The sequence below is a fragment of the Hemiscyllium ocellatum genome, unplaced genomic scaffold (genome assembly GCF_020745735.1).
Source record: "Hemiscyllium ocellatum isolate sHemOce1 unplaced genomic scaffold, sHemOce1.pat.X.cur. R7, whole genome shotgun sequence".
NCBI lineage: Eukaryota > Metazoa > Chordata > Chondrichthyes > Orectolobiformes > Hemiscylliidae > Hemiscyllium > Hemiscyllium ocellatum.
Window position 1 is genome coordinate 1,117,951 of NW_026867634.1, and position 14,960 is coordinate 1,132,910.

The window sequence follows — 14,960 nt, forward strand, 5'->3', positions numbered from 1 at the left end:
CTAAGCTCCCTCACAAATCCTCACTGGATGTTCCTTCAGTTATTTTATCTCTGATTACTACTGTGATACTCGCCTTAATCAAAAATGAAACTCGCCCTCCCCTCCTTCCTCCACCTCTGTCCCGCATAAAGCAACTTTACCCTGGTACATTAGGCTGCCAATCTTGTCCTTACCTTAGCCATGTTTCTGTAATAGCTTTAATATCCCAGTTCCACGTGCATATCCACGCCCTGGGTTCATCGGTCTTATCTGTCAGCCATGTCGCATTGAAACAATTGCAATTTAATCCAACAGGCATTCCTTGCTCCCTATCGTGTTCCAGCCTGACCTGTCTGTTCACTTTACTGTTTCTGATTACTGTATCTCCTTCCAGCCTCGCACTTGCCTCCTTGCTGTTGAGGATCCCACCCCTCCCCAACCCCTGCCAATCGAGTTGAAATCCGCCCTTGCAGCACTAGCAAACCTATCGGCCAGGAGATTGATCGCCTCCCAGTTCAAGTACAACCCGCCATTCCTGAACAGGTCACCTCTGCCCCAACAAAGATCCCAGTGACCCAAAAATCTCTGCCCCCTGCACCAATTCTGTCGCCACACATTCATGTGCCATATCCTTCGGTTCTTACCCTCACTAGCACAGAGCCCTGAAAGTAAACCAGATATTACCCACTGTCGTGGTCCAGTCTTCTACCCTTTTTCCTAGCTCTATACAATCACTCTGCAGGATCTCATCACTATTTCTACACATGTCATTTCTACTCATGTGCACAAAGACTTCTGGCTGCTCCCTGACCCGGTGAGAACGTTCTGCAGCCGCTCCGAGACATCCTGGGCCCTGACACGTAGGAGGCTTTACACCATCCTGGATTCCTATTTGCAGCCACAGAATCTCTTGCCTGTTCCCCACACTATCGAGCCTTAATAATTCCTTCTAAAGTTATTCTGCTCGTACAACCTTCTGACAATGGGATTTCTTCCTGAAACAGTTGGATTTGGTTGAATTGCATTGCTTCAAGGAATTGGGAAATTCTAACGAATCCTCATCAGGAATTCTCTGTGAGTGGGAAAGACGACTAGGCTTTCAATTTCACTCCAACACATTGCTGTGTTGAGAGACAGGAAACAGAAAGGGAGCAATAGACTGTTCTTTCACAGATAGGCTACATTTTTCCATCTGTAAGTTAAATCATTAACATTATCAGACCCTAAACTGGGCTGTGTGAGCTTTCCTTGAAACTTGTCCGAACTATATGACTCCATCACATTCTCGATTCCAGCATTGTTGCTGCTGTCGTACACATAATCAATTTATTAACGTTAAATGACCCTACTTGTTTTGAATATGTGCTAGTATGTGCCTGCATAATGTAAAAATAAGCGTTTCGTTTCTTCCTAATACCTGTGCTAAGATGAGAATGTTTTATACTTTAACAAATACAGAAATTGCTGGAAACGCTCGGCCTGTCTGACAGCGTATATGAAGAGAAATTAGACTTCAATTTTTCGGTCCAATGACCTTTCCTTTGAACATATCGAATTCTTAAATTACTTCCCCAGTGTTATTCTCCCACACAAGAAGAAATAACCATCCGTTATTCACCAAATACACTCTTCTCAAGGTCTTATATGGTCAATAAAACATCTCTCATTCGCAGGCTGAACTGTTAATTCTTCATAACGGAATGCCTTCATCCCAAGAACGAGTTAAGGGCAACATCTTTGAAACATTTCTAAACATTTTATTTTTCAGTTTAGGCTATCATAACTACACATAGTACATCAGATGTGATCTCAGCACTGCCCTGCACTGATGCAAAAAAACATGGCTTAGATCATACCCAACACCCCTTGCACGAAACAGAATCATTGCATTTCTCTTCCAAATCACTTGCAACATATTCAGAGTAATTTGATGTGATTCATGTACGAAGACACGCAAATCCCCCTGTACCACTGACTTCTGCATTCTCCCTGCATTTAAATAATATTCTGCTGTTTTGTCTTTTCCACGAAACAAAAAGTTCCCATCGCCTCCATTGCACTGATTCTTTTTTACTGAAGGTTTGCTCACAGCCGTTTTCTGACTGTATGCCATTGCAGATGCGCTGGACTCCCCCGTCTGTATCCTCATGCAGATGCTCTATTCTCCTCCTGTATGTATCCCATTGCAGACTCTCTGCCCTCCCCCGTCTGTCTCTCATTGCAGACGCTGTGCTCTCCAATGCCTGTATTCCATTGCAGACGCTCTGCCCTCCCCTGTCTGTCTCCCATTGTAGACACTATGCCCTCCAACATCTATATCCAATTGCAGACGCTCTGCCCTCAACTCCCTGTCTCTATTGCAGACCCTATGCCCTCCAATGTCTATATCTCATTGCAGACGCTCTCCCACGGCAGATGCCCTGTCCTCCCCTTGTCTGCATCCCATTGCAGACGCATGGCCCTCCCCCGTCTGTATTCCATTGCAGATGCTCTGTCTTCCTCTGCCTGTATCCCATTGCAGACGCCCTGCCCTTCCCCTCTCTGTATTTAATTGCAGGCGCTCTGCTCTCCCCTGTCTGTATCTCATTTCAGATGTTCTGCCCTCCTCTGACTGTAACCCATTGCAGACTCTCTGCCTGCACACTGTCTCTATCCCATTGCAGATGCTCTGCCCTCCTCGGCTGTGTCCCATTGCAGACGCTCTGCCCTCACCAGGTCTGTATCCCATTGTCGACGCTCTGCCCCTCCCCTGTCTGAATCTCATCGCAGACGCTCCGCCCTCCGGCTGTCTGTGTCCCATTTCAGACGCTCTGTCTCCATTTAACATCTTATTGAATGACTATCTGGTCCATGAGCAAACTGAGCTCCATCCCCTTCATCCAATTTATTTATTTGGATTTAAATTTTTGATGACGTCACATAGATCCTTGAAGTATTCTACCAGTTACAGCTTTCCAAACACAAAATGCATAATGATCTCTACTCTGTATTTCCTGACAGCTATCCAGGGTGCCCCTGCTCCTGCATAACAGCCTGGGATGGTTATATGGCGTCCTCCTATTCTGTATAATTTACTGAAATGACTTGAGTCCTTCATTCTATTCTTTTCTAACCCCATGGATGGGCATAATGGCCTTCTCCTGCTGCGTTGTCACGATGCTGACTAGCTGAATGGAATCATTTTCTCCCTCTGTCACAGTCTTGAGGGTAAATTGACAGAACAACGTGTGAGTTAGGAGCAGCAGTTGGCCATTCGGACCCTCCAGCCTGTTGCTTAATTTAGAAACATCACGGCTGGTCTGACTGTAGCTGACCACCCCCTCTCCTGTCTTCTCCCAATAAACATTCCCTCCCCTGTACATCAAAGGTCAGTCAAGGTCAGCCTTGAAGATCCCGGGAGACTTGACTGTCCCCGGGTCTGAGAACGTCACAGATCACACAATCCAAAGGAGAAAGGAATAACGCTATCTCAAATGGAAATGGGAGACCCCTTTCATTTTAAACTGTTTTAACCTCACAGCAAGTCACCTCCTCTTTTCAGAAACAAAGCAAATAGTAACAAGCATATACCATTCAGCCCCTCAAACGTATCCCACAGTCCTATTGACTGTTCAGTCAAGTATTTATCAAACTTAGCTTCTCCTGTACCCTTGGAAAATAATCCTGACACCTTAAGGCCACAGAGCATTGGAAATTGGACTTAGGCCATTTGGCCCAAAAGATCTATTTTGCAGTTTGATCCTGTCTGGTGTGTTTCTCAACACAATTTTCCCGCCTTCTCACTGCAACTCTTGATCGTTGTTTTAATCTAACCTTTGTCTTAAAGACATGGTTGCATCGGTGTCTCTATATGCGTGTGTGATTGCGTGTGTGTTTCTGTGTATATCTGTGTAATGGCAGGAGACAGGGTGGTGGTGGATGGTTGTTTTGTGAACTGGAAGCCTGTTGGCAGCGATGATCCAGAGGCAAAATTGTTGGGTACACTTTTGTTTGTCATTTATATAAATTATTTAGATACGAGTTGTAGAAGGCATATTTCGCAAATTTGTGGATAACTTCGAGTTTGGGTGTACAGTGGATAGTGTTTGTATAATGAAGAACCACTGAAGATTACAAAGAGACCTTCAGTTATTAAATCAATGATTCATAGAGATGTACAACAGGGAAACAGACTCTTCAACTCGCTCATGCTATCCAAATATTTGAAATTAATCCGCTCCCATTTGTCAGCATTTGGCCCATGTCCCAATAATCATAAAGCCACCCAGTTGCCCTTTAAATGCTGTAATTGTTCCAGCCTCCACCAGTTTCTCTGGCAGCTTATTCCATAGAAGCACCATCCTCTGCAGCAAAAAAAAAGTTGCTCTTCATTGTCTTTCAAGTATTTCTCTTCACATCTTAAACCTATGCCTACTGGTTTTACCTTGGGGAGAAGGAACCTTGACCACTCAAACTATCCATGCCCTTCATAATTGATTGGCTATGCTTTCAGTCATCCTGGGTCGAAATTCTCAAATTCAGTCGTCGTACCTCTTCCTTCTCCAGCAAGGCACGATTCCAAAAAAGTTTAATCAACTTGTTCAGATATATTATGAAACAGCTCTGTGAGATTTGGAACTACAATTTTCGGCGCAGTTACAGGGACACTACCGTCATTCAGCATTAGCTCCTAAAGCTGCAACATGATGCTCCTGTGTGTTTGTTCATCCGCCTGTTGTAACACGCTGTGACACACTTCTACAGAACATGAATCCACTCCACCTTCTCCAGAGATAGGGCCGCTATCAGACATTCATGGACTGGAATCGAATCAAGAGGCCCGGCTCACACACGTGGGCACCATCCATTAAACAAGGCCTAAATCACGCCCAGATTTCGAGTCATATTTAAAGTGTATGGATTTATTAAATTCTGGTTAACATTACCAAATTATACAGTGGACATTTATAATTGAAAAATAAAACAAGTTATTACCCTCAACTAAAGGATTTTGAGTGCATTCGCTGTGCCATTGAGACAACCAATGAACATCTTCAATTACTTGGCTATAATTTCTGGTTTAAGTGGCTATTACCAGCAGTCTGCTATATTAGGGAAAGAAATCCTGCAAACATACTCTGCACTATGAAGGATCTCGAGTAGATATCAATACTGAACACTAGAAACGAGGAACGAGCACAATTCTGGGCCCAAAACACCGGTCACTATTTCAAATCTCTAGCATGTGGCTCCCCTCTTCCTAAAATCATTAATTAATATAAGGCAACTGCCTCCTTGCCAGCTTCTCCTTACCGACTCCTCCCTGTAACTGCGCAAGGCAAACCAAGCTCTGGGTCTTTAGAAAACTTAAGACTGGTGTCCAGAGGCCTTCTGGAGAGGGGATTGTCGTTTTAATCCAAAGGGGGAGTGTGATGGGAGCAGTAATAACATTCACTGAGCTGAGGTGTGGCAGATGGGATTTAACATGGATGCATGTGAGGCATTGCATTTTGATAAACCAAACAAGGGGAGGGCTTACACAATTAATGCTGGGCTTTGGTAGTTATGTAGAAAAGAAGGACCCAGGGGGACAGGCATAATTCATTGAAGATTTTGGCGCAGGGTGTTTAAGGTTACTTCATTGGTCATACCTTTGAGGTTAGAAGTTGGGAAGACATGCTGAGATTGTGCAGAATATTGATAAAGCCTTTCCTGAAGTACTGTGTGCAGTTCTGTTAAAGGAAAGAGATTATTAAGCTGGAGATGGTTGAGAAGAGATTTACCAGGATGTTACCAGTAACACCTCATCTTCTGCCTCGGAACCCTACAAACACACGGCATGAACATTGGATTCACTGATTTACAAATCTCCCCTCGCCAACCCAGATCCCAGATGCAGCCCCCGGACTCACATCTGCCCTCCTGAGGAGACCTAATGTCCACCTTCCTTCCCACCACTCCGTTCCACACTCCTCACCGATCTATCAGTATCACCTCCTACCTTCGCTCACGTATTACTTATGTTTCCCCCAGCCTCACCCCATTATCCATTTTCTCTTAGCCCCCTTTCCCCTCGCTAGTCCTGAAGAAGGGTCCAGCTGAAACGTCTACTTTCTTGCTCCTCGGATGTTGCCTGACTTACTGTGCCTTTTCCACCACCTTGCTTTACCTACACTGAATTATAAAACAGCTGCAGTCTCCATTATGTCTTCGGTACAATTCTCTGTTAACATAACCATATCGTTGTCTGTTATAACTGCATGTAGTCTTAGGGACATTTTCTTCTCAGATCATGGACGATAAAACTTTTCTCAACGTTTTACTGATATTGCAGTGCCTGATCAGTAGTTAAAGAACATAGTTTCAATTTATAAACAGAGAAGCATGCTTATGTTCTGATAAACCTCTGGCATTGCTTCCATATCCAAGGCAGATTGAATGCTTACACATGATTGATCTATCAGCCCAAACGTTTGTTCCTTCAGTCTCCCCACATATCCCATCCAGAATGTGTAAAGTTTAATCATTTTTTTTAAATTTTAGTAAAAATGTATTGAATTGAAATAGGTTAACTGGAGACATTTGTGCAGCGACTGCGATTTATGTCAGTCTCAGTGGATCCTAAATGTGTCACTGCAAGGCTTTTCTCTTCTATCAATTAGGATCTCGGTTCAATGTGTTATCCCATAGTATCAGCGGGAGCATCACCGACAGCACTAACAGGGATCAGAAGACCCAGAGAGAGGGGAGGAAAGATCAGAATCTGAGAACATTAGGCTGAAATGTTCCAACAATGGATCAGAATCTGAGAATATTATATTCCAACAATGGATTGGAGTTTACTGGCTTTCTCAACCTTGTATCTCATTTGTTTTGCGAACCAATGATGTATTGATGGTTATTCAAGCTGTTTACTGTCCTATTCTCGTTATAGTTGGTGTTCCTGGTAACTCATTCTATTTGTTCATAAAGCCAGGTTAGGCTGAATTGCGGCTCGCATTATGTAAAATTTAGAAAGCTGGACGTCAATATTTTCATCTCCAATGATATAGTCAATTCCTCACAAATTATAACGAGCAAATTACTCATGAGAAATTGCTCACCAATATGTGAAGATGAAACAGACTATTCTTAAACTCCTTCTAGCTCTGCACAGATCTACATTTCTGTATTCTCCCCACTGACTAATCCTGTCCAATACCACCTTCATGATATCCTCATCTTCTCGTCAGCGTCAGTGCATCTTCTGAATAAACCATCAATTGTGCCTTTGTTAAATCTGGACACACGTTATTAAGTCCCTTCTAACCACATGTTAGTTGCGGAATAATTGATCTTGAGTAAGTTTAACTTGTTCACTGCACAGAACCTGTCAGACAGGCAATACTGCATGCTGCTTAAATCATTTACACATAATCTGGTGGCACGGAATAATAATCTGTTGATATCTCATGAAGGAAATTGATGTAATTGAAGTGAAACTATCGTTATTTGTGATTTTGAAAAAGCCCAGCTGCTTGCTTCATGTCCTTCAGAAAAGTCAATGGGTTATACCTCCCCAGTCAAGTCTGTGAAAACCCACCGCAATGTGTTTTACTCTTTATGGTCCTGTGGAACAGCTGAACCAGCCACTCAGTTCAAGATCCATATAACATGCTGGCATTGTCAGGACTGCACACCTCACATGAGGGAAGAACAAAAGTAAAGTTAGCTCCCTTCCTCTGTCTGTTTTCCTTATTCCTACACTTCATTTCCATTCAGGTAAGTGACCATTCCCTATTTCAAGTGCAATCTTTCTGACTGAGTCTCTCCCCAAGAGTGATGTTCATCTCTACAGGCACCTCTGGTGCTGGCTTTACTGATGCTGACATACAGAGGTAAGGAAAATTTAAATTTGACATCGATGGCAGTACATAACGAAGGAATGGGTTTTTACATCATAATAAAGATATGGCGACCATTAAGTGAGGGAAAGGAATTATTGTGATCATCGCTGAGAGTGTTATAAAGGCTGTATTTGGGGTATTATGGACATTTTTGTTATCCTTTAAAACGAATGATCTGATTGCAATAGAGAAAGTGTAAAGAATTTTCACCAGAATAATCAGTGGGCTGGTCGTAAAAGAGGAGTGAGTGAAGGTCAATCTGTAGCACTGTCAGAGAAAAAGAGACAATTGCACTGAAACTTGATGGTGATGGGCAATCACGCGTTATGTTGTACACAGACACTGAGAAGATGATAAATTCCATGACTTGTATTTTTTTATTTTAGTCGGGGTGTATGATTCTGGGAATTTAAGTGCCTCTGAGGATAAAATCTTCAGCCACATCCTGCCTTGATACCGGGATAAATCCCTCTTAACTGAGCAGGTCAGTTAACCACTATTGTTAATGTTAATACGTGATGGTATCTGTGTGGAGAATGTTTTCTTCTTATATAGGGTAGTGAATGTCAGAAATTTTCAGGTGTAAAAACGTAGGGGAGTTAGATCACTGCAAGTATTTAAAGATGAGAAAGATGGATATTTGACCTGTCAGAGAGCAGAGGGTGGGAAGAAGTGGGCATTAAAGAGGAGTTAATGCCAACGGTAGATCAGCCATGATCGCATACAATGGCTTGAGCATCCGTATTACCTACTCCTGTTTCTTATGTTCTCATTCTGTCATTGCAAAATGGATGGTTGCAATTGACCAAGAAGTGCTCTTACTGAATGTTGAGGACAGTGAGAGAAAGGTTTCTGGTGAGCCATCTCTGGGCGAGATATGGGTCCGATATTCAAAGTCAATCTGGGACTGCAGCATGACCAACAAATGAAACACCAGCTCAGCGAGGAGACAAGCTGTAAAGAGGTGAGAGGCCACTTTTGTATCCGGTCTGGATTTCCCATCACATGTTTCAACCCACATCAAATCACACAGTGTTGAGGGACTGAATCACATCCTGTAACATTGCAGACCAGCTATTTGGAGCAAGTGGTCTCTATCTGCTCCTGTTCAGGTGGTTTTAAGGACTGAATAGAACATTGGAATATCGGACTGAGGAGCAGGAGTGGGTCATTAGACACTTTGTCATTGCTCGACCAGACAATAACATCTGAGTGTGGTCTCCGCAGCACTTTTCTGTCTGTCCACAATTTTCCTCCATGTCTGTTAAATGTTGAACAAACCCAATTTTGAATAAATGCAAGCACCCAGTCACAATGCTAGGGAACTGCACAAAGTTTAACTACACAGGCAGCACAATTCTGGAAGGCACCAGGCATTTGTCTAACAGCTTTGTTCCCATCCAATTAATTCTGCTGCAGTTCATCATTTTTTATTTATTCATGGAATGTGGATGTTGTTGATAGGCCAACATTTATGGGCCATGTTTAATTGCGCTGGAAGTAGTGGTGTTGAGCTTCGTCTTGGGAATAAATTTTTGGGAAGAGAATTCCCACTTGAACAGCCCCGTGAGAATTTATTATTCCTGTTCCGACCAATGTTGGAGGGTCACTGTTTCATTTTCCAGCCCCACTTCTTCACTGGTTACAACAAATGTGAAGTGTAACCTAGGTCATTTTCTCGAAAAATGTGAGACACAGAGTCATACACATACAGACACACACACCAACGCACATGTCTGAAGAGAATAAAGAATAAGGAATGGTTTCCAGAGTTTCCTAGTATTTTTAATCATATCAAATGGAAAAGAGATAATGTGTCCCAACTGCTATTCTGTCTCCGAATTTATTCTACTCAAACAAGCTGCTGGTATGAAACTTCTTCCTGGAACAGTTCGATTTGGCAGAATTTCCTTTCCTTCAAGCAGTGCAGCGATTCCCAAGAATCCTCAATAGGAATCTCCCACGTTTGTTAAAGATGATTCAGGGAATTTTAATCTCACACTTTGCTGTCAGGAGAGACAAAGTAAGAGAGCAGGAGCATCAGACTGCAGCTTACGACCATTAGATCATCGAACATAGGAACAGAAATGAGGCCATTGAGCCCATCGAGTCTGATCTGCCATTCAATCATGCTGACAACTTTCTCAACAACATTCTCCTGCTTTCTCCTTGTAACCCTTCATCCCTTTCATACTCCAGAAGCAATCTATCTCTATCTTAAATATACACAATGACCTGACCTCCACTGCCTTCTGTGAAAATGAATTCCATAGGTTCTCCACTCTCTGGCTGAAGACATTTCCCCTTAACTCCGTTCTAAAAGGATTTTCCTTTTCTCTAAGGTTGTATCCTTGGGTCCTAGAGTCTCCTACCAATGAAAGTCTTCTCAACATCCACACTGTGCAGGCCATTCAGTATTCTGTATGTTTCAATTAGATCCACCCACATCCCTCTGAACTCCATCAAGAAAAGACCCAGAGTCTTCAAACGTTTTCATAAATTAAGCTTTTTATTCCTGGGAGCATTTTCGTGTACCTGCTGTGAACCCATTCCAAGGTCAGCACATCCTTCCTGAGACATGGGGCTCAAAATAGCGCATAATACTCCTCATGTGGTCTGACCAGAGTCTTATAGAGCCTCAGAAGTACATCCCGGCTTTTACATTCAAATCCTTTCAAAATAAGTTCCATCACTGCATTTGCCTTCCTAGTACTGACTCAACCTGCAAGTGTACATTGTGAGAATCCTGGACTTGGATACCCAAGTTTCTTTGCACTTCAGACATCTGAATTTTCTCGGTAGTCCATGTTTTTATTCTTCCTACTAAAGGGCATGTTCCCACAATTTCCCAGTTTGTACTGCATCTGCCACTTCTTTGCCCATTATCCTAACCTATCCACATCCGTCTTGAGTCACCATGCCTCTTCGACGTTACCTGTCCCTATACCTAACTTTGTATCACCTTCAAACTTAACCACAATGCCTTCAGTTCCTTCATCTGGATCGTTAATGTATAAAGTGAAACGCTGTGGTCCCGACACTGAGCCTTATAGAACACCACTTGTCACCGGCTGTCATCCTGAGAAGGACACTTTAATCGACACTCTTTGCTACCTGCCAGACAGCCAAATTTCTATCCGTGCTAGCACCTTGCCTCTAATACCACGGGCCCTTGCCTTATTCAGTAGCCATTGTCAAAGACCTTCTGGAAGTCCAGGTGGATGGCATCCATTGGCTCTCCTTGTTTTAAGCTGCTCGTTACGTCCTCAAGGTTTTCTAGCAGATTTTCCAGGCATGGCCTCCCCTCGATGAAACCAGCGAACTTTGTCCTACTTTTCCAACTACATCCAACTACTCAGAAATCTCATCCTTCACAATACATTCCAGGATCTTACCCAGAGCCAAGTTGAGAATAGACAATCTGTGATTTTCCATTTTTTGCTTTACTCCCTTTTTAAACAGGGGTATCACGTTAGCGATTTTCCAGTCCACTGGGAATCTCCCTGATTCGAGAGATTCCTGAAAGATCACCACCAACGCCTCCACTGTCCCATCAGCTATCTGTCTTAGAAATCTGGAGTGGAGTCCATCTGGTCCAGTTGATTTACTTACCTTCAGGCCATTCAGTTTTTCCAGCACCTTCTCCGAGGTGATGGCCACCTTACTCAGGTCTGCCCACTAAGTCTTTTCAACTTTTGGCATATTACTCGTGTTTTCAACCGTGAAGACTGATGCAAAGTAATTTTTCATCTCCTCAGCTATTTCCTTGTTCCACATTACTATGTCTCCTGTGTCAATTTCTAGGGATCTGATGCCCATTTTTGCCTCTCATTTTCCCTTTCCATATCGAAAGAAGCTCTTACAGTTTTCCTGTATATTTAATCTTCTAATTCCTTACTTTTGTTTATCTTTCTCTCTGTTGGTCTTTACAAATGTTATGACATGGTGGTGAACGCTTCTATTAATTAAACCAAACACCCAGGAAAGCTCAACTCACCTCGAAATCTGTCAGAATATGAATGACAGGGGACTCCCAAATTCCAGTATTTAAAGGAAATAACGCGAATTTATTGTTTACTTTAAAAGTCAACATTAATCCACAACTATTTACAACTTTAACCAACACCCGTCCCCCCCTCCCCGCCACACAACTGCCCCCAACTGTACAACAATATGCAGTTTCAATTAGGCACTTATGAAGATTGCATCAAAATAATCACAAAACCACACAGCCTCTGCCGTCCTCTGTGATGTTACTCTACTGGCTGCTGAATTCCCTGGGTCAATGTATTTCTGTTTACTGTGAATATGTTTCATATTAAAACGTATAAATGATTAGTGAGTATTTCCTAATTTCTTGCGGAGCAAGATGGTTGATGCCCAGGCTTCTTCCGTCTCGATTGCATCTGCTCTCCACCAATTTTCAAAATGTTCGCATTTTTATATCGCCAGCATCAAACTGTCTCACTGGTCCAATGTTGGCAAAACAATAAATTCAATCTCGATTTGCTTTCAGTGACAGAGAGAGTGAAGAAAAGAGAGTGTTGCATGCAACAGTGTGACTGGTGGAGCAAGAGCCATTTCGGGGGCAGGTGCTGTAACAGATATACATAGAGTGTGAGGGAGTAGAGAGAATTGGGAGACGTTTGTCCTGGCAGAGTGAGGAAGGTTATTGATGCTTGTCCTGTATTGAAAGGCATTTCTTCAGATTATCTCACCATCAGGGTGAGCCTTCCAAATGTCTTGTCCACATCTATCACTAATAACACCACAGGGCACATCCCTCAGCTTCTTCAGAATCAGTTTATATGGATCTTGCAAACAACAAGGAGAAACAAACATTGGTACCTTACATATCTAAACCAAAACAGTTGTGCATCCGATTCTCTGCAAAATAGAGATGTAAATATCGTGGGTGCTGCAGTAATACTGGATGATTTAAAATTGCATCTAAACTGCGTTAACTAAATGATTACTAATGCTGTGAAAAATACATTTCATAAGTGTATATGAAGTAGGTTGAAGAGTATGTTGTGAACCAAAGTAGAGAGCAGGTTATTTCGGGCGTGGTGTTGTGTGGTCAGAAGTACTAATTACTCACCGTGCTCTGAGGAAGCTATTGGGCAATCGTGACATTAATATGTTGCATTTTACACGGCACCTGCATGCAATATAGAATGTTTGATCATTACACTCAAATATCATGGAAACCCAAAGGCTAGCGGGCGAAGTGAATTTGAAAAATACAATATGACATTTAGTGTGATACAAACATTGGTTGTCAGTGATAGAAATACTGTAAAGTCTCAAAAATACGTACATATCACTAAGTTACAAACACCAAAGAAAGGGAAGGGGACTCACTGATGGTTTACATAAGAAATTAATGATTGCATTAAATCTAAGGAAGCAGCTTCAGAAGAATTCCAGATATTGTGCAAAACTGAACATACAGCGAGATTTACTTTTCTGAAAATAAGGATGAAGAAAGTGTTAAGGAAATCAAAAAGAACATGAATACAAACAAACAGGAAACACAAAGACGGCTTAAGTCTACGATCCATGTACCAAAGAAAATTAAAGTAAGGCCAAATATGGAAATTTGTAAGGTATCGGAGAAATTATTATGGGGAACAAGGAAATAGCAGAGAGATTAACCAGCTACTTTGCATCTGTCTTCAGGGAGAAAGCACCAGGAAATCTCCGTGTAAAGCAAGCAATCACCTGGGACTTGTGGAACTAAAGACATAAAATCAATTCATATCAGCAACAAGGCAGTACTTGAAAATGGAGCTAGATTGATCATTGTTAAGTCTGATGGGCCTGATATACTTCATTTCAAAATGTCAGAAATAAAACAGCATATTAATTCAACTGTCGGTGACTGTGTTTTATTTTACTGTAGATCCTGTAAAGACAATAAGCCCTTGTTGATAACTGGAAGGTAGTAAACATGATCCATCCATGTACACAGGGAAGAAGAAATAATATGGAGAACTGCAGACCAATTAATTTGACATATGTAAGGAAACAGTTAGAATCCATTATATAAGAAGTGATATTGGGTACTTCGAAATGAACAGCAAAGTTGCAGAGTATCACAATGCATTTCTGACAGAGAAATCATGCCTGACAAACTTTGGAATTCGGAGTTATTTCTTGCAGCATAGACCACGGACAACCAGTGGAAGTAGTTTATTTGGATTTTCAGAAGTCTGGTTGGGAAAAAATTCTGGCTGTAACAGCTGCTCCTTTGTTGAGGTATTTTAGGTGTTGAAGGTGATTTCCTCGAATTCCAGGAGCAGCAATTTCTGCTTTGTATGCCGTTGCATTGTTTTGCAACTTTGGGGAAAAAAGTCAAAGCAACAGCAGTTTTAAGAGGGAAAGGAACAGACAGAGGAAGCACATGGTGAGGGGAAGAAACTGACAGGACAGTGTACCTGTACAGTTACTGCCTTTGCAGTTTGAATTCATGTATCGCTGGATATCAGAGTGCATCTAGTAAAATTAACAAACAGTGAAATTTAGAACTGGTTTGGAGGAATTGTTTGGACAATGTCCCCAGCCAGATAAGTGAATTGTTTTAACTGTGTCCTACAGAAAGTCTGCAGAAGTGAGTAGAGTGGATTCTTCCTAAATTATATGTTTTTTGAGATATATCACTTGATTAATCTTAAAATATAAGCCCTAAATATTAATTTAACCTGGGGCAGTGTTTTGTAGAGAAATAAGACAGTTTTGTTTTTCTGGGTCTGTAGATTGTGAAGGAGCACAAATGGCCTTAGTAGAATCATATGGGCTTCTTGTCAGATGTGTGAGTTTAAAAAGGATTTAAGGGTTTATGCGGATTATATCCGCAATAAATGCTTCTAGTTGCGAATCCTATCAGATCGAATGGATCGGTTGGAGAGACAGTTAGAGACAATGAAGAATTTGTAGCAGCAACAAAATGTGATGGATGGCAGTTATAGGAAGGGAAGCAAGTCTCAGATGCAGTCACATAGATGGGTTAACTCCAAGAAACATACGAGAGGTAAGCAGCTAGTACAGGGGTCTTCTAGGGCTATCCCCATTTCAAACAAATATGCTGTTTTCGAAAATGGCGGGGGAGGATTG